The following is a 19,562-nucleotide window of genomic DNA, read 5'->3' as shown; positions in this document are numbered from 1 at the left end:
ATCCTAAAACTTATATGGAACCAGAAAAGACCTCGAATAGCCAAAGCAATATTGAAAAAGAAAGCCAAAGTTGGTGGCATCACAATTCCGGACTTCAAGCTCTATTACAAAGCTGTCATCATCAAGACAGCATAGTACTGGCACAAAAACAGACACATAGATCAATGGAACAGAATAGAGAGCCCAGAAATAGACCCTCAACTCTATGGTCAACTAATCTTCGACAAAGCAGGAAAGAATGTCCAATGGAAAAAAGACAGCCTCTTCAATAAATGGTGTTGGGAAAATTGGACAGCCACATGCAGAAAAATGAAATTGGACCATTTCCTGACACCACACACGAAAATAGACTCAAAATGGATAAAGGACCTCAATGTGAGAAAGGAATCCATCAAAATCCTTGAGGAGAACACAGGCAGCAACCTCTTCGACCTCAGCTGCAGCAACATCTTCCTAGGAACATCGCTAAAGGCAAGGGAAGCAAGGGCAAAAATGAACTATTGGGATTTCATCAAGATCAAAAGCTTTTGCACAGCAAAGGAAACAGTTAACAAAACCAAAAGACAACTGACAGAATGGGAGAAGATATTTGCAAATGACATATCAGATAAAGGGCTAGTGTCCAAAATCTATAAAGAACTTAGCAAACTCAACACCCAAAGAACAAATAATCCAATCAAGAAATGGGCAGAAGACATGAACAGACATTTCTGCAAAGAAGACATCCAGATGGCCAACAGACACGTGAAAAAGTGCTCCACATCACTCGGCATCAGGGAAATACAAATCAAAACCACAATGAGATATCACCTCACACCAGTCAGAATGGCTAAAATTAACAAGTCAGGAAATGACAGATGCTGGCAAGGATGTGGAGAAAGGGGAACCCTCCTACACTGTTGGTGGGAATGCAAGCTGGTGCAACCACTCTGGAAAACAGCATGGAGGTTCCTCAAAATGTTGAAAATAGAACTACCCTATGACCCAGCAATTGCACTACTGGGTATTTACCCTAAAGATACAAATGTAGTGATCCTAAGGGGCACGTGCACCCGAATGTTTATAGCAGCAATGTCCACAATAGCCAAACTATGGAAAGAACCTAGATGTCCATCCACAGATGAATGGATAAAGAAGATGTGGTATATATACACAATGGACTACTATGCAGCCATCAAAAGAAATGAAATCTTGCCATTTGCGATGACGTGGATGGAACTAGAGGGTATCATGCTTAGCGAAATAAGTCAATCGGAGAAAGACAACTATCATATGATCTCCCTGATATGAGGAAGTGGAGATGCAACATGGGGGGTTAAGGGGGTAGGAGAAGAATAAATGAAACAAGATGGGATTGGGAGGGAGACAAACCATAAGTGACTCTTAATCTCACAAAACAAACTGAGGGTTGCTGAGGGGAGGGGGGTGAGGAGAGGGTGGTTGGGTTATGGACATTGGGGATGGTATGTGCTATGGTGAGTGCTGTGTAGTGTGTAAACCTGGCGATTCACAGACCTGTACCCCTGGGGATAAAAATATATGTTTATAAAAAATAAAAAATTAAGAAACAAAACAAAAAAATAGATGACAGTGACTATCAAATCATTATGAAATGTAAATGCTCTTTGATACATTTGAAAAAGTGATGTCACAGTTCTCTTCCTAAATGTCAATGCAACATACCAAAAGCACATCATTTTAACTGCACTTAAAATGGACATGTTTATCTGTCAACACAAAATGTGTGAAGGAATACCATCTTTTCCAAGTCAAGGATTTCTTTTGTGAAATGCATAATTATGTTTTTTTCTGTTTTTCTATTAAAGCATAATAGAAATACTGTGTTTCCCTTTTTGATTTGTAGGAGTTCTTTATCCTCAATATGCACCTTATTTTTTTTTTGCTTATATTATTCTGTATAGATTTTCAAATTTGAGATTTGTCTTTTTACCTACTTCATAATGTCCTCTGAATAATAGGTATTCTTAATTTTAATTAGATTAATGCATTAATGTCTTTTTTTATTATTAGTGTTACTTTGTGTCTTGTTTAGGAAATCATTCCCTACCTCAAGACTATAAACTTATTCTCCAGTGATACCTTCTAGGAGTTTTATTAATTGGTTAAACTTTTTATGTGCACTTATGATCAAACTCTGATAAAAGTTTCCATGGGATCCCAGCTTGCAAATCTATATGAAGACTCTTATGTAACCACAAGTTTTCCAGGGTGATTTTTTCCTTATTCCTTGTTTTACTTTGCTCCACTTGGCATCAGGGAATTCTTATCTGAAGTCCATTCTCACTTTGAAGTTGGAGCAGGTTTGCTTCTGGTTCACCTTAATCCAGAGAGAAGATCCCTTCAGACTCAGCTTAAAATAGAAAGATTCTCCCAAGAGTTGTTTATCTATAGGGTCCAAGGAAGGCCCAAGCTTGCTATAGTAGCCCTCAGGGCAAAAGTTTCATTGCTTGGGTGAGTTCTTCATTCGTCCTTTATGTTTCATTTTCTCTTAGATTTTTGCCTGACTAAATTCTCATTTTCTTATCATCATTGTTATGAATTTAAGAAAATAATATCTATAAGGGTACCTGGGTGGCTCAGTCTGTTAAGCTACCGATCCTTGGTTTGGGCTCATGTCATGATCTCAGGGTCCTAAGATCTAGCTCTGTGTTGGGCTCCATGCTCAGCAAGGAGTCTGCTTGGGATTCTCTCTCTCTCTCTGCCCCTCCCCACCCCGCTCATGCGCTCTCTCCCTCAAATAAATAAATCTTGGAAAAAAAAGAATAATATCTATATTTTAACCAACATATTTTATTGTGTTCAGCAGAATATTTGATCTGAGTGTCTTATATACCAATTTGGCTAGGCTATAGTATCCAGTTAATTGTTTAGGCACTAATCTATGTGTTTCTGGGAAGACATTTTGTAGATGTGGTTAATATCTATCATCAGCTGACTTTAAATAAAGGAGCGTCCCTCAGTAATGTAGGTCGGCCTCATTCAATCTCTTGAAGGCCTCAACACCAAGAAGTGAGGTTTCCTGGAGGAAAATAAATTCTGCCTCAGCACAACATCATCAGCTCCGGCATGAGTTTTCACTTTGCCAGCCTGCTTTACATATTTCAGGCTTGCCAGCCTTAATGAATGTTTGAACAATTCCTCAAAATAATATATGTATATTATATATCTTGTGTAATATTTTATTATATAAATGCTATATGTATTTCATACACACACACACACACACACACACACACACATATCATTCCATTTCTTCTCTGGAGAAGCCTGATACACTGAGCTATCTTATCATCAGTTAAAATGAACTCCTCCTCATTCTGTCTCTGGCCCTTTCTAATTTTGTCTCATGGAAATGATACAGCTTCAAACATCTCTCATAAAACTTCTTAGAGGACTTTTCTTGAATTATCTATTTTCTTTCTGGTAAGCTTTTCCATTGAATATTTCTCCTACTTTTTCATATTTGTGCTTTCCTCGGATGCAGGGTGATCCTTTTAAGGCCAATTGAGGTCTGTGTATGTGGGAAGGCAAGTTGCCTGGTAAGCTTTATTTTAGAGAAAGTCTGGGAATTGAGGCATTTTCAGGGGAACCCTCAATGCTTGGGTTAAGAGGACATTACTCTGAGGTTTTACATTTCTCTATATATTATTTGATCATTTACAAACTTTTTCTAGAAGAAAACCTATTGATCATTTCATTGATGTTATAATTCCCACTTCATACAGAGTCCCAGATTCCTGCTTTTTTTCCTCACCTTCTATTTTTGTGCTCAGAACTGCTCCAGGTTTAAGCAAAATAGTTTGGATTTATCTTCTACTTTCTCACTTAGCAGCAAATTCTGCTTTATTAATTTACATTATAAGTTTGTTGACATTTCTTTTTTATTTTTTCCTGATACTATATATATTTAATTTTTTTTCTTACATTGAAATTCAGTCTCAAGAGATTATGTATATATGTATGTTTATATCTGTATCATATAATATTATATACATATAATAAAGCAATATCTTAATCTGAAAGCCAATTTTATGCATTTAAAATGATAGTAAATAAAAACCAGTTCTACATTATTGAATATTTTACCAGAAAAAAAATTCCTTTTGCTTATGCTTTCAATTTCCGTGTATTTCCCATCACTTACCCTATAGTTAAAAGTCATGAGCTGCTAAAACAGACAGCATAAATTGCTATTTTCCTGCCTTTCTAGTTTCTGCCTCTTCAATTATACAATAAAACTTAATTATCTCTGATGAAGCTAATGTAAGCATAGAAGAAGGGACTTGGTAAAGCTCTTACTATACACTTGATTAAACATAAGCCCAAAGCTGGTTATGAATATTGATTGCACTGCTGAAGTAATACATGTCAGGAAGCATAGATTGAGTTGTAATATGTGCACTTGCAAAGGGAAGACAAGCTATGCTCCAGGAAAAACAGCCGTAAAAAATGCAATAAATGTTTCTATATGTACACTCTTAAGTCACATATAGACTTCTGAGCCGATTTGCAAAATCAGAATCTTTTAATTCAGCACTCCATAATTTCAGAGTTTGTGCCATCACCTTCCAAGTTGTATAAGCATCCAGACTCAATACCCATCTCTTAAATTATCCCCTACATTACTTTGTGTTACCTAGAAGACATGGAGAAATTCTTCTGAAACCCAAGTGGTCAATGAATGTAGCATAGCTCTTATTTCATCTCTAGAAGCATTAAAATTAAAAAAAAATTAGAAACCAGTATGTGGAGGATTCTGGGAAGATGACAGCAATGGTCCCGTTTAGAGTGTCCTAGGGTTCTCTTGTTAAGCAGACAACTAGCAAAAACAATAACTCAAAGACATTACAGATATTTACAATGAAAACTGTTGATAAGGTATCCTGATGAGCCCTGAAATACAGACATGTAGTGAAAACCTTCAACATTTATGACTTGTGAGGAATCAGTCTTGTGTAGAAGGAAGCAGAAAGAAAAAAGGAGGAATATGAAATATTTGGAAAGAGGAGACATTCAAAATATTCAACAGGCATTCGCTGAGAAGCCAAAGCTGCAACTGGGAGAGTTTTTGCCTGATCCCATAGCTGATGAGTGTGAAGGATCTGAGGCGGTGACTGAATCAGCCAGTGCAAGTGTGGCTCCGGTGCTTCTGCAAAGCTAATCAGCCAGGGCTGACTTCCAAGAGAAGGGCATTGAGGAGAAAGGGCTGAGCATGGCCAAAAATTAAAAAGCACAGAGGGGCAGCTGCATAGCTCCGTTGGTTAAGTGCCTGCCTTTGGCTCAGGTCATGATCCTGGAGCCCTGAGTGGGACCGCCTGCTCAGTGGGGAATCTGCTTCTCCCTCTCCCTCTGCCACTCTCCTACTCATGCTCGCTTGCCCTCTCAAATAAATAAATAAATAAATAAATAAATGAATAAATAAAATCTTTAAAAAAATTTTTAAAATGCAGAGAGATAACAGAAAGGAAGAAAATACTAACATTAAGATAATGGAGCAGACACAGTGATCTCAGAAAACAAACCACTATGTGTGTGTATGAGTTTAATCACTACACAAATGGGAAAAAAAAGGCTATACCAAATTAGAAAAGCTACCTGAAAAAAGCAGGTCCTTCTAAAAATTCAGGGAAAGAAAAGTCAGACACATTAAAAGAGTCATAAAAATTGTACTTAACTCCTCAGGAAAGCGATGATGGGTTAAATGAGAATGAAAAGCCAAATGGTCTTCTTTGCTTATAGAACACTGAAAGTAGAAGACATGTTTACAAACAGAACAAAACTATAACCCATTATTTCAGAATGAATAAATGAGCCAAAGATTCTCTAAAAGCATCTACAAACTCAAACCAATTTATATTTTCTTCCACTGAGATGCTTCTCTTCTTCCCCTTTTGGTCCCATCTCAGGCCATGATTAGTAGCGTCAATTAGTCTGAGCTAGATCCCAGAAAGCATCCTTTTCTCCTCTATCTTCAATACCTCCTTCTCTTTAGTCAGTCACTAAATGCCAGAAATGTTTCTTTCTAAAGATTTGAAACTATTTTCTCCTCTCTACTGTTGACTTAGTTCAAGAATTTACCATCTTTCATATATATTATTGAATTATGTTCCTCAGTTGTGTTCCTGATTCCAGTTATAGTCATCTCCCATCCATGTTGAAATAGATCCCATGGAAAAATGATATAAAATACAACCTACACTAGGATTTAACAGATCATGACATCAATGATCTACTATTTTCTTACTGTAGTCTGTCTCTCCATCTCACTTTCCGTCATTGCTCTTAAAGCATTTTATAGAATACTTACATTTATTTGCATAAATCATACTTTTCCACATTGCTCTGTGTTCTTCTTTAACTTTGGTAAAATTCCTTCTTTTTCCTGTTTTATTGAGATACAATTGACATAAAGCAGAGTATACGTTTAAGGTACAGCTTAATGGTTGGTCTTATATGTATTTTGAAATGATCACCACAATAAGTTTAGTTAACATCCATTATCTCATATAAATATATAAAAAATAAAAAGAAACTTTTTTTCCTTGTGAGGAGAACCCTCAGGATTTGCTCTTAACAGTCTTCAAATATAGCAGAGAGCAGTGTTAACTGTAGTCATCATGTTGTACATTATATCCCTATCCCTTATTTATCATATGACTGGAAGTTTGTACCTCCTGACCCCCATCATCCTATTCCTTCAACCCCCACCCCCACCCCATCCTCACCTCTGATAATTACAAATCCGATCTCCTTTCCTATAGCTCTGTTGTGTCTTTAAAAATTTGTTAGATTCCACCTATAAGTGAGATCATATAGTATTTATCTTTCTCTGACTTACATCATTTAGTATAATGCCCTCCAGGTCCTTCAATGTTTTCATAAAGGCAGGATTACCTTCCTTTGGGTGGGGCTGAATAACATTGTTACATATGCTATATGTTTCATGACTTTTAAAAAATCTATTCATTCCTCAATTGACAATTGGGCTGTTTCTATGTCTTAGCAATGTGAATAATGCTGCAATGAATATAGGGATACTGTCTTTTAAAAATGTTTATTACCGGGGCATCTGGGTGGCTCAGTGGGTTAAAGCCTCTGCCTTCGGCTCAGGTCGTGATCTCAGGGTCTGGGATCGAGCCCCACGTTGGGCTCTCTGCTTAGCGGGGAGCCTGCTTCCTCCTCTCTCTCTGCCTACTGTGATCTCTGTCTGTCAAATAATAAATAAAATCTTTAAAAAAAATAAAGATAAATAAATAAAATAAAATAAAAATGTTTATGACTATTGGGACTTCATCAAGATAAAAAGCTTCTGCACAGTGAAGGAAACAAAAAACAAAACTAAAAGGCAACCTTTAGAATGGAGTAGATACTTGCAAAGGACATAATCCAATAAAGGGTTAGTATCCAAAATCTATAATGAACATATCAAACTCAACACCCAAAAAGCCAAGTTATCCAGTTAAGAAATGGGCAGAAGACATGAACAGACATTTTTCCAAAAGATATGCGGATGACTTAACAGGCACATGAAAAGATGCTCAATATCACTCGTCATCAGAGAAATATTTTATCATTTTTAAAATAGTAAGGTGTATGACATGATGCTTGGGTATACATATGCACTGTGAAATAATTAGTACAGCCAAGCAAATTAACATACTATCTCCTTACATAGTGTGTGTGTGTGTGTGTGATGGTAAAACCTGAGATCTACTCTCTTAAGAAATTTCCAGTATTTGGGGCACCTGGATGGCTCAGCTGGTTAAGGGACTGCCTTCAGCTCAGGTCATGACCCCAGGGTCCTGGGATTGAGCCCCCCACGTCCCGCTCCCTGTCATCTGGACGGGGCCTGCTTCTCCCTCCCCCTCTGCCACTTTTCTTGCTTGTGTTCTCCTGCTCTCTCATTCTGTCAAATAAGTAAGTAAAATCTTTTTTTTTTTTTTTTTTAAGAAATTTCTAGTATTGGAGGGGTGGAAAAGTCTGTTACGCATTTTAATCTTGATTTTGGCTCAGGTCATGATCTCTGGCTCGTGGACTGGAACCCCCCATCAGCCTCTGGGCCCAGTGCAGAGTCTGCCTGTCCCTCTCCTTCTGCTCCTCCTCGTGCTCATGCTCTCTCCTTCTCTCTCTCTCTAACATAAATAAGTAAATAAATAAATAAATGAAAGAAATCTTAAAAAGAGAGAGAGAGATTTCCAGTGTTCAGAATGGTGTTTTAACTATAGAGTCGCCTGCTCATCCGCTCCCTAGACTTAGTCATCCTACATAACTGTCACTTTGTTACCTTTGACCAACGTCTCCCCATTTTTCCCACCCTCAGATAACCACTATTCTACTGTTCATTTCTAATTATTTGGCTTTTTTAAATTGTACAAATAATCGCTATAGTAAGATTATGTTCTTTCTGTGTCTGGCTTATTTCTCTTAGTATAATGTCCTCCTTTTTTTCAATTTTAAGGCTGCAAAATGCTCCATTTTTTATATATTCCAGAGTCTGTATGCATTTTCACGTGGGATGCACTCTGCTTGAACTGCCCTATCCCTTCTTATTCACCCAGTAAACCCCTGTTTAAGATTCAATTGAAATAGCTTCTCCTTTAGGAAAAAATCCCCTGACCTCATAGGTAAAGCTTGACACCCCTTTTCCATCATTTCCTGTGGTGGAAATATATAATTTTAATGATTTGTTAACATTATTTCTTTGCCTGTGGAAGTTACCTCCAGTTAGATCAGCAGTCAGCAATTTTTTTTCTGTAAAAGGTCATATAGTAAATAGTTCAGAATTTGTGAGGCATACAGTCCCTGTCACAACTTTTCAACTTTCACAGTAGCATAAAATAATATGCCCCTAACAATAAACAAACAGACATAAATAATATGTAAATGTTCAAGTTCAACTTGATTTACAAAAACAGGCAGCCAGCTGGATTTGGCTTCTAGCCATAGTCCTCCATCTTTAGAGTTAGCAGACTAAGACTTACTTGTGAGGCTTCCTCCAAAATACATATGATGAGGTGCTAGTATTTATTATATCTTAATAAATATAGAGTCCAGTCTGTTAAAGAGACCTTGCTTCCCAGTAAAAACATTTTTTTAAAAGATTTTATTTATTTGACAGAGAGAGATCACAAGTAGGCAGAGAGGGAGAGAGAGAGAGAGAGAAAGAGAGGAAGGAGGAAGCAGGCTCCCTGCCTAGCAGAGAGCCCGACGCGGGACTCGATCCCAGGACCCTGAGATCATGACCTGAGCTGAAGGCAGAAGCTTAACCCACTGAGCCACCCAGGCAGCCCTGAAAACATTTTTTTAAAATGGCTGTTTCTTATCATCAACAATGAATTCTTGTACTCCATAAAATTAAAGCATGATAAGTTCTATGAACAACTGTGTATACTATCACAAAAATTAGACATAGCACATTTTGTTATAATACCATTCAGAAAATGGCTGTGAAAGGAATTTGTCAAGAAATGTGCATCCCTACTATATATGTAACTTCCTGTATGCAGATCATAAGGAACGAGATTCTGTATTCAGAATACTGCTTTATCCCATCTGATCACACATCCTCTCTGAGGTTCTTCACTCTTAAGGCTATTAACAGCTTGTTCAAGAACAATGTAAGGACTAAATTTTACACACACTAAAAAAAAAAAAAAAGGCATTAACTTCATTTGCATGTAAATTATTTTAGTTTATAATGGGATAATTTTACCACAGATGTAGTTTCTTTTTTCCTAATGATATCTGCACTGGGTGATTTTATGATCACAGTAAGTTATTCTTGGGTCTTGTGTCAACAATAATTTTTCTAGCCTTCAGGTAGAGATAATTCTGTCTTTGACCTAAAACTAGAACAGTAGCAATACAGGAAACATTAAAGCATGCCATATAAAACCTACTATAACAGATTGCTTTATTTTAAAGATTAAAACCCTTAAAATCTAATATTGGTTTCATTTAAGTATAATAAAGTAGAAGTTAGTGAGAGTTTGAATTCTATAAAAACATAAATTTCCCAAGACCGTTGAAAATGACCTAATAAAGGTTAAACTAATAAGGCAATCACTTGAAGACTGCTATTAAATTGAAATGAGGGAATATTAGTGTTTACTATATTTTGATAAATATAAAGCCCCAGAAGTATTTTCTATTCTACATTTAAATTACTTTTACTCCCAAGGGTTTCATGGGGGACATTAAAGTTAAGATGGAGTGGACTAGTTATCATGAGGATTTTGAGTGGGTGTTTGCACATGCGTGTTCTGTACATTTACAACCACTTATTTGAAATAGTTATTTTTTACCCTTGCCTGCGATAGGGTTTATAAGCTTTGGCTTAGTTTCCCATTGCTACTGTAGCAAATTGCAACTAACTGAACGATTTAAACAATGCAAATTTGCTATCTTACAGTTCTGGTGGTCAGAAGTTTGGTATGGCTCTTCCAAGCCTAAAAGGAAATGCCCACAGCATTCCTTCTATAATGTTCTAAGGACAAATATGATTCTGTGCTTATTTTTTAGTAGAGTTTTGTTCCTTGTGGCCACAGAACAAAGGTCCCACAAAACAAAGGCCAAAGAACAAAGGTTAGCTATCTGCTAGGACCATTCCCAGCTTCTAGAAGCCACCACAATTCTTGGCTCAGGGTCACCTCTCTTCATCTTCAAAACCGGACAAAGTGACTGAGTCTATATCAAGATAGTTCTTTCTGCCACCCAACCCCTGCTTCTGTTTTTAAGAGCTCATGCGGTTACATTGGGCCCACCTGGATAATTTCCGTATTTTAAGTACAACCCATCTTCAACTTTCATTCCCTCTTTTGCTTTATAACACAACACATTCACAGTTTCCAGGATTGGGATATGGACATTTTTGAGGGACCATTTTAACCCTCCACATTTGGTAATTCCCCATATCAACAGCTGCGGTAGTCAATCCAGTTACTGACCACAAAACACTGGGAAAATAACAACAACAACACCAACACCAACAATGGTCATGTTTTGTGCTTTTGGCTTATAATTTTCATAAAAAATTGATAAGGAACCACAAAAGCAACGGATAACTAAAGGTCTTGGTACAGATACTGGCTATATGAGTTGCGGTCAAATTTTATTGTAATTTTATCAACTAGGCAATAACTCCTTCTAACTTTTCTGGTTTAAAGGAAATAATATTTATAGCTAATAATTTCTAGAACTATGACAGCTGGTGAAGGTGAAGAAAGCTTATGTGACATTTTTTTGTTTCAGAGTTGAAAGTTCCATTGTGGTGTACATGTGGATCTTGGAGATTATTTCTTAGTTAATGATGCAAAGCTTTGGTATAACCACCCAAGAAAATCTTTTACTCTGTGACATAAATTCCCAAGTATGCTTTCTCACAGTACTATCTTACTGAATCTTTGAAGGTATAGATTTGGTTTCAATTTTATCTTTGGATAGCTCATTTTTTCATCCTATAAAATAAACTTATAACACTGTATATTGGTCAGTTGCCCCACCCTGAAGCTCAAGAGAGTATTAGTTAATAGTTAATTATCTGTTTACTTGAGTTTATATCCTCAGAAGAAGTTTTTGCTGCTCAGTGGTTCCGTTGTTTCTATAGCAGCATTGGTCAAGAATATGATGAATGAATGAGCTAACGGAATTACTTCTTTCCTTAAACCTGAACACTGATCGAACCACTTGTTTCGTATTGTTTTTTTTTTTTTTAGGGTATTACATTTAAGGAAAGAGTAACATACTTGAGTATATCCAGAGAGGAATGGACAAGATAACTAGTACGTCTGACAATTACACCTTTAAAAGTCTTGATGAAGTTACAGGTGTCTAGAAAAAATAATAAGTGACATGTTACTTTTCTATATTTCATTGGTTTTGTTACTGTATGTTGATGCTTCTATTATTAAGGTATTTTATTATATCTTAATGATATGATTATACTGTAAGATTATTAAAATTGTGGAAGATCATGATCCAGAAATACTGAAGATGTATAGTTTTGGGCATTTAGCAATATGCTTAGAAAGGCCTTTCATGGATCACAAATATTTGTTGAGTGCCAACCTACAGTGGACCAGAATACACTAGGCACATAGGATAATACAATTTTGTACTAAAACACAAAATAAGCATAAACAAAATAAAATAAAATTGTCCTTCTCAAAGATTACATTCTTTTTTTAAAAAAAGATTTTATTTATTTATTTGACAGAGAGAGATCACAAGTAGGCAGAGAGGCAGACAGAGAGGGGGAAGCAGGCTCCCTGCTGAGCAGAGAGCCCGATGTGGGGCTCGATCCCAGGATACTGGGATCATGACCAGAGCTGAAAGCAGAGGCTTTAACCCACTGAGCCACCCAGGCACCCCTCAAAGATTACATTCTAATGGGGAGAAAGAAAATGAATAAAACAGATAAGAAAACTGTGTAATACATGTACTAGTGCCTAATTGTCCCTCAATATTTATTTCATTGGCTGGGAACATATCTGTCAGTTATAATCTATATTTTCCAGCTTCAAAGTCAGCAACATGGGGCCATGTTCCTAAATTCTAATCAGTGAACTACAGGTGAAGTATATGGATAAAACTTTTGCATCCAATATCTAAAGGAAATCTCTTGAAGAGTTACACTTTTAGCAATGGGAGACCCACTAATTTAGAACAAACCTTCTTAATGTGAGAAATTATTATTTTAAAAAGATTTTATTTACTTATTTGACAGAGAGAGCTCAAGTAGGCAGAGGCAGGCAGAAGGAGAAGCAGGCACTGTGCTGTGCAGAGAACCTCACGTGAGGCTCCATCCCAGGATCCCAAGATCATGAGCTGAACCAAAGGCAGACGCTTAACCGACTGAGCCACTCAGGTGCCCCTCAATGTGGGAAATTAAAATAGCTGGATAAAATATACAATAAAGAGTATCCATCTGTACACATCTGATCATCTGAAATGAATGATATACTCTATGTTGGCTAGTTGGATTTAAATTTTAAAAAATTAAGGCACTGGAGGAGTTTCAAGACCAAGAGTACAGATAAAATAGAACTCCAGAGAAATGAACCTTACATCCGATGCCAGTTTTCCCCTCTACATATTTTGCCATTTAAAAGCATCAGGTCTGTCTCCCTGATATGAGGAATTTGAGAGACAAAGTGGGGGGCTTGGGGGGTAGGGAAGGAAAAAATGAAACAAGATGGGATTGGGAGGGAGACAAACCATAAGAGACTCAATCTCACAAAACAAACTGAGGGTTGTTGGGGGGTGGGGTGGGGAGAGGGTGGTGGGGTTATGGACATTGGGGAGGGTATGTGCTATAGTGAGTGCTGTGAAGTGTGTAAGCCTGATGATTCCCAGACCTGTACCCCTGGGGCAAATAATATATTATATGTTAATAAAAAAAAAAGCATCATGTCTGAAAACTAACTGAAAGCAGTGGGGAGAGGATGAGATAATAAACCAAACTCAGTAATTTTACAGGGAAAGGGTAACAACAATAGGAGTTTACAGTTTGATAAGAAGAAATCTGATAAGAAGAAACTTATAGTCTCATAAGGAAAAAAAAAAATCTGTGCTTCCAGTCATGACCCCAAAGGGCTATATCATAGGGTACACTAGAAACCCACATTCTAACAACTGAAGCCCTGTTTCTTATCAGCTTAATTTCTGAATTGATTAAGTTTGTCTGTTCATAGCAAGATCATCTGCAAAAATAAAATTACATCCCATCTGGGGGACGATAGCATCATCCAGAGCGTCAAAGGAGCTCTATTTATTTATTTTCTCATCAAAAGGGGGTATCCCTCAATTAAACCTAGCAGCCACTGAAATGAAATAGAAATAGAGAAGAAAAAATACATAACAAAACAGAAATGTAGAGGACCCTTACGTTGCAGTTACCAGTAATAGTTTGAAACCACTATATTGAAGGGGCTCCTAGGAGGCTCAGTCAGTTGAGTTTCAGACCCTCGGTTTAGGCTGAGGTCATGATCTCAAGGTGGAGCCCAGCCACCTTGCTCAGCTCAGAGTCTGCTGGAGATTCCTTTTTCCCTCTTTCTCTGCCCCCCCCGCCTCCCTGCTTGTGTGTGCGTGCACGCTCTCTCAATCTCTCAAAAATAAATAAGTAAGTAAATAAATAAATAAAGCCACTATATTTAATACATCCAAGGTATAAAGTGGTGTGATGGAAACTTTCACCAGAGAAATAAAAAAAACATAAAAAAAATAAAATATCTATAATGGGAAATAAAATTAATAGCTCAGTGATGGTTCCAATAATAGGTTAGGCACAGCTGAAGAGAAAATGAGTAAATTGGAAAAAAAGGAAAATACTCATATTAAAGCATAAAAGAAAAATACATAAATTTTTAAAAAGAATAATAGGTCTATGGAATATGGTTTAAAATCTAAATTGGATGTTACTAGAGTCTCTAAGTAGTAAACAAAGATTGTGGGAGATACAGTTTTTGAAGACATGAAGACTGAAAATTTCCAAAACTGGTGAAAAACGGCTTGCCAGTTGGAGGAACTTTATCAATCTTCAGTCAGAATAATTACAAGAGAAACTATACTCAGACAGATGTTTAGAACAACTACTGAAAATTAAAAGAAAAAAAAAGAAAAGATTTCTTTCAGGTTGTCAAGATTGACTTTCCACATGTTATCTTTGATGCTTTTTTCAACCCTCAGTTTCATGCTCCCTGAACTCATTTTCAAACTTGACTTTAATGTTGTTTTTGTTGTTTTTAATAGTGAGCATTATTGATTTACAGTCTTGGTCAGAAGTCTTTATAGATGCTCTGTTGCTTCTGCTGTTTATTCAGTACCCCTCCCGTGTCTGTGCTCGTTTTCCCGTGGGCTCTTCATTGTCTAGGTTATCCAATTGGTCTCTCTGAGACATAGATGAAGATGCCATCCTCTTGAGAATGAACTGAGTGAATTAAGTTTATTAGCCATCTAGTTTTTTTCCCCTAATTTTTGTTTATTCTGATTTTCCCAGAGATACATAATTGTTAGTATTACTATCTTTATGTTACTATTTGACTATGATCATGGTTCTTTTAGCTCTTTGGGATATATGTTGAGAATCATTAGACCACCCATGTGTTGGGAATTTAGTCTTGGCCTCAAGAAGCTGATTTGGAAGAGCTACCTTATAATTGTGTCTTGGGGAAGAACTGTCTTTCTCCTTCAGTAAAAACTCTACGTTCTTTGTAATTGCCTGAGGAATGTTTAATTCTGGGTCAACCAAACTATGAACGATTCATCTTTTGATCTTAAAAAACTCCATCTTCAGGAAAAAGTATTTTGTTTTAATTTCTGTCCTGCGTGCCTCATAAATCTATCAAAACTAAAGTTTAATTGTACCTGGTTCAAGGTAACAGTGGGTTTAATACTCCTTGTATTTCTCTGGGTTCTAGTTTTCTCATGGATTTTGACTGGCTAATTCCTTTTTATACTTTCAGAATTTGGATGCACTAAGATTTATTTTAAATACTTTATCCATGTTATTAAAATCTTCATTTTTCCAGATGAACTATTAAAATTACCTCCAAAAATATGAATTCTGCTCACAGCTTTATTACTTTTTTCTCTTAAATATTTTTAGTTTTATGCTCGAAATTCTTTGTAAAAAGTTTTTTTTTAAAGAAAGTGGTTTCATGTTTCTTTTTTTAAGGATTTTATTTATTTATTTGAGAGAGAGAGAGAGTAGTGAGAGAGAGCACAAGTTGGGCCAGGGAGAGGGAGAAATAGGCTTCCCACCAAGCAGAGATCCCGATGCTGGGCTTGATCCTGGGACCCCAGGATTATGTCTTGAGCCAAAGGCAGACACTTAACCAACAAAGTCACCCAGGTGACCCAAAAAGATGATTTTTTTTAATAAAAGCAGTTTTAGGTTTACAACAAAACTGAGAGAAAGATACAGAGATTTCCTGCATACCCTTTGCTGCTACATATAACCTCCCCCATTACCAACATTACTCACCAGAATGATGCAGTTTTTACCAAACATGAAACTACATTGACACACCATAGTTACCCAGGTCCCTAGATCAACTACAGATTCATTTTTAGTGTTGTATATTCTATGAATTTGGACAAAAGTATAATGACATAGATATATTAATCACTGTAATATAGAGAGAGTATTTTTACTTCCTTAAATATCCTGTGTTCTTCCTGTTCATTCCTTGACCCCCACCTTGAAATTCTTTCTTTTTTAATCTGTTTTTTAGTTTATTTGTCTTTGGGGGAGGTGGGGACAAAGGCATTGGCTTCAAAGTACCATATTGGCTGCATCTCCTCATTTTAAAAACTTTATGAGATTTCCCATTTAGTCTCTGGATTGTATTTTTAGATTTTTTTTTTTTTTTTTTGCTACCAATTTACTCCAATTTGATCTCCAACCAAAATTACCAAAGTTGACTGTGAGAAAAGAATAAATTCAGCAGGTAACTGATTATTTATTTTAAAGTTGTAACTAACTTCTTGGTGACCTCTAAAATTGTCATTTTTTAGAAATAGAACAGTCCAAACTTGGGTATTCTATTTATATGTAAAGTTTGTTGTTATTTTTCCAATCTGTGATTTTCTGTTTTTTGTGTCTATTCAGACTACCATTTTTGAGAAAAATATGTTAAAATCTCCTATTATGATTTAAAATATTTACTAAGACTTTGTTTTTAGTGCTGTTTGGGTTCAAGGCAAAATTGATGGGAATTTCAGATTTCCTATATAGCTTCTGTCCTCACACATGCATATAACTCTTATTATCAACCTTCCTCAACAGAATGGTATATGTTACAGTTGATGAACCCACACTGATACATCATAATCATCCAAATCCATAGTTTACTTTACGGTTCACTCTTGCTGGTGTACATTCTACGGGTTTGGACAAAGGTATAATAAGTCCATCCATCATTATGTAATATACAGAGTATTTTCATTGCCCTCAAATCCTCTGTGCTTTACCTCTTCATCTGCTCCTCCACCAACCCTGGCAATCATTGATCTTTTTACTGTGTCATGAACACACTCTGAAGGTGCACATGTGAGTTGTGTCTTTCTACAAGATCTGTTTCATTCAGTCATCAAACAGTGTTAATATAATGATAAAGCAGGTTAAGAATTCCAAACCGAATGACATGTCACCATGTATTTAACTTGGCTTCTTACACGTCACACAAAGCAAAGCATAAGACAACTCACATAGCAAGATAAAATCAATCTTGAGCCATTGCAGACCTCTTCTGGTTCTGCTGGTTGTCATTTCTGAGTGTCATCACCGGGTTCTGGTCTTGGCGGCAATGCCCTTAGCTGTTTGGTCATTGCTCAACACAGGCCACTGCTTGACATGAATGACTCTTGCTCTCTACATTATCTTCACAGTTTTGTCCTTTTCAGAATGTCATATGGTTGGGAATAAAAGTGTATATAGGCTTTTCAGACTGGCTCCTATTACTTAGTAATATGCATTTATGGTTCTTACAGGTTTTCTCATGGCTTGATAGCTAGCAAGATTGATTACTAAAAAGTAATCTTTTTAGTACTCAGTAATGTTCCATTGCTTGAATATACCATAATTTATCTGTTTGTCTATGGAAGGGCATCTTGGCTGGTTCCAAGGCTTGGAAATTATAAATAAGCAGCTATAAACATCTATGTGCAGATTGTTGTACAGATGTAAGTTTTCAACTTCTTTGGGTAAATGCTAAGTAGACCAGTTAGTGGATTGTATGGTAAGACTAGGTTTAGTTTTGTAGGAAACTGCCAAGCTGTCTTTCAAAGTGGCTATAGCACCAGCATTTCCACAAGCATTATATGGGACTTCCTGTTGTTCCACATCTTATCAACATTTGCTATTGTCAGTGTTCTGGATTTTGGCCAATTTAATAGGTGTTTAGTGGTATCTCATTTTTTGTTTTAACTTACATTTCCCAGATGACATGTCCTGGAACACCTTTTCATGTGTTTATTTGTCATTTGTTTAACTTCTTTGGTAAGGTGGCTGTTAAAGTTTTGGCCCATTTTTAAGTGGGGTTGTTTGCCTTATATTGTTGATTTTTCAGAGTTCTTTGTGTATTTTGGGTAACAGCCCTTATCAGATATGTCTTTTGCAAATATTTTCTCCCAGCCTGTGTCTTGTCTTCTGATTTTTTTGATAATGGTTTTCCCAGAGTTAATTTTCATGAAATCTAGCCTATTAATTGTTTATCTTATGGATTATGCCTTTGGTATTTTATCTTTTTTTTTTAAATCATTTTTTTAATTTATTTTCAACATAACAGTATTCATTGTTTTTGTACCATACCCAGTGCTCCATGCAATCTGTGCCCTCTCTAATACCCACCACCTGGTTCCCCCAACCTCCCAGCCCCCACCTCTTCAAACCCTTCAGATTGTTTCTCAGAGTCCATAGTCTCTCATTGTTCACCTCCCCTTCCAATTTTATCTTAAAAGGCATTACTACATCTCAGTCTATCTTGGTTTTCTCCTCTGTTGTCTTCCATGAATTTTATAGTTTTACAATTCACATTTTTTTTTAAGGATTTTATTTATTTATTTGACAGAGAGATCACAAGTAGGCAGAGAGGCAGGCAGAGAGAGAGGGAAGCAGGCTCCCCACTGAGCAGAGAGCCAGATGCGGGGCTCTATCCCAGGACGCTGAGATCATGACCTGAGCCAAAGGCAGAGGTTTAACCCACTGAGCTACCCAGGCGCCCTACAATTCACATTTAGATCCGTAGTCCATTTTGAATTAATTTTTGTGAATGGTGTAATATCAGCTTGATTTTTTTTTTTTGGCATGTGGATATCCAGTTCCAGTTATTTTGTTGAAAAGACTATCTTTGCCCCATTGTATTGCTTTTGCTCCTTTGTCAAAACCAGTTAACTATATTCATGTGGGTTGGATTTGATTTTTTAAAACATTTTTTCTTCATGTTTCTGTCAATTTTTCTTTAAATGTTAGGAGACTATATTTTTAGGTGCATATACATTCATGATTATAATATTTCTAGTGGATTATTTCTTTAATCCTCATGTATTCTTCTTAATACCTATTCTTAATACCTATTTATTCTTTATTACATTACATTCTTTATTACATTACATTCTTAATACCTATTTATGCTTTATACCTTATAATTTTTTGTTCCTTATTCATATTGCTGCATCAGCTTTTGATTGTTGAGATGGTATCTGTCTTTTCTTTATATTTTTAGTTAAACTTTCTATGTCATTTTTTTACATATATTCTTTAAATAGCATGAGCTAAATTTGAAAAGATACAATTTAAATGTTAGTGTTTTGGTGTATTATTAGCAATTTTACTTTGTTCTATTTTGTGTTTCAATTAACTATTTTATTTTCTTATCCTTTTTCCTCCTTCTATAGTCTTTTTTTAATGGATCAGACTTAGTTGTTTTTCTTACTCTTTCTCCACTCTACCTTCTTTTTTTTTCCTTTAAGATTTATTTCTTTATTTTGAGAGAAAGAGCATGAGAAATGAGCCCCACATCAGTCTCCCTGCTCAGTGGAGA

Source organism: Enhydra lutris, unplaced genomic scaffold, assembly GCF_002288905.1.
Source record: "Enhydra lutris kenyoni isolate GAN:26980312 unplaced genomic scaffold, ASM228890v2 scaffoldscaffold37, whole genome shotgun sequence".
Classification (NCBI taxonomy): Eukaryota; Metazoa; Chordata; class Mammalia; order Carnivora; family Mustelidae; genus Enhydra; species Enhydra lutris.
This window is presented reverse-complemented; position numbering follows the sequence as displayed.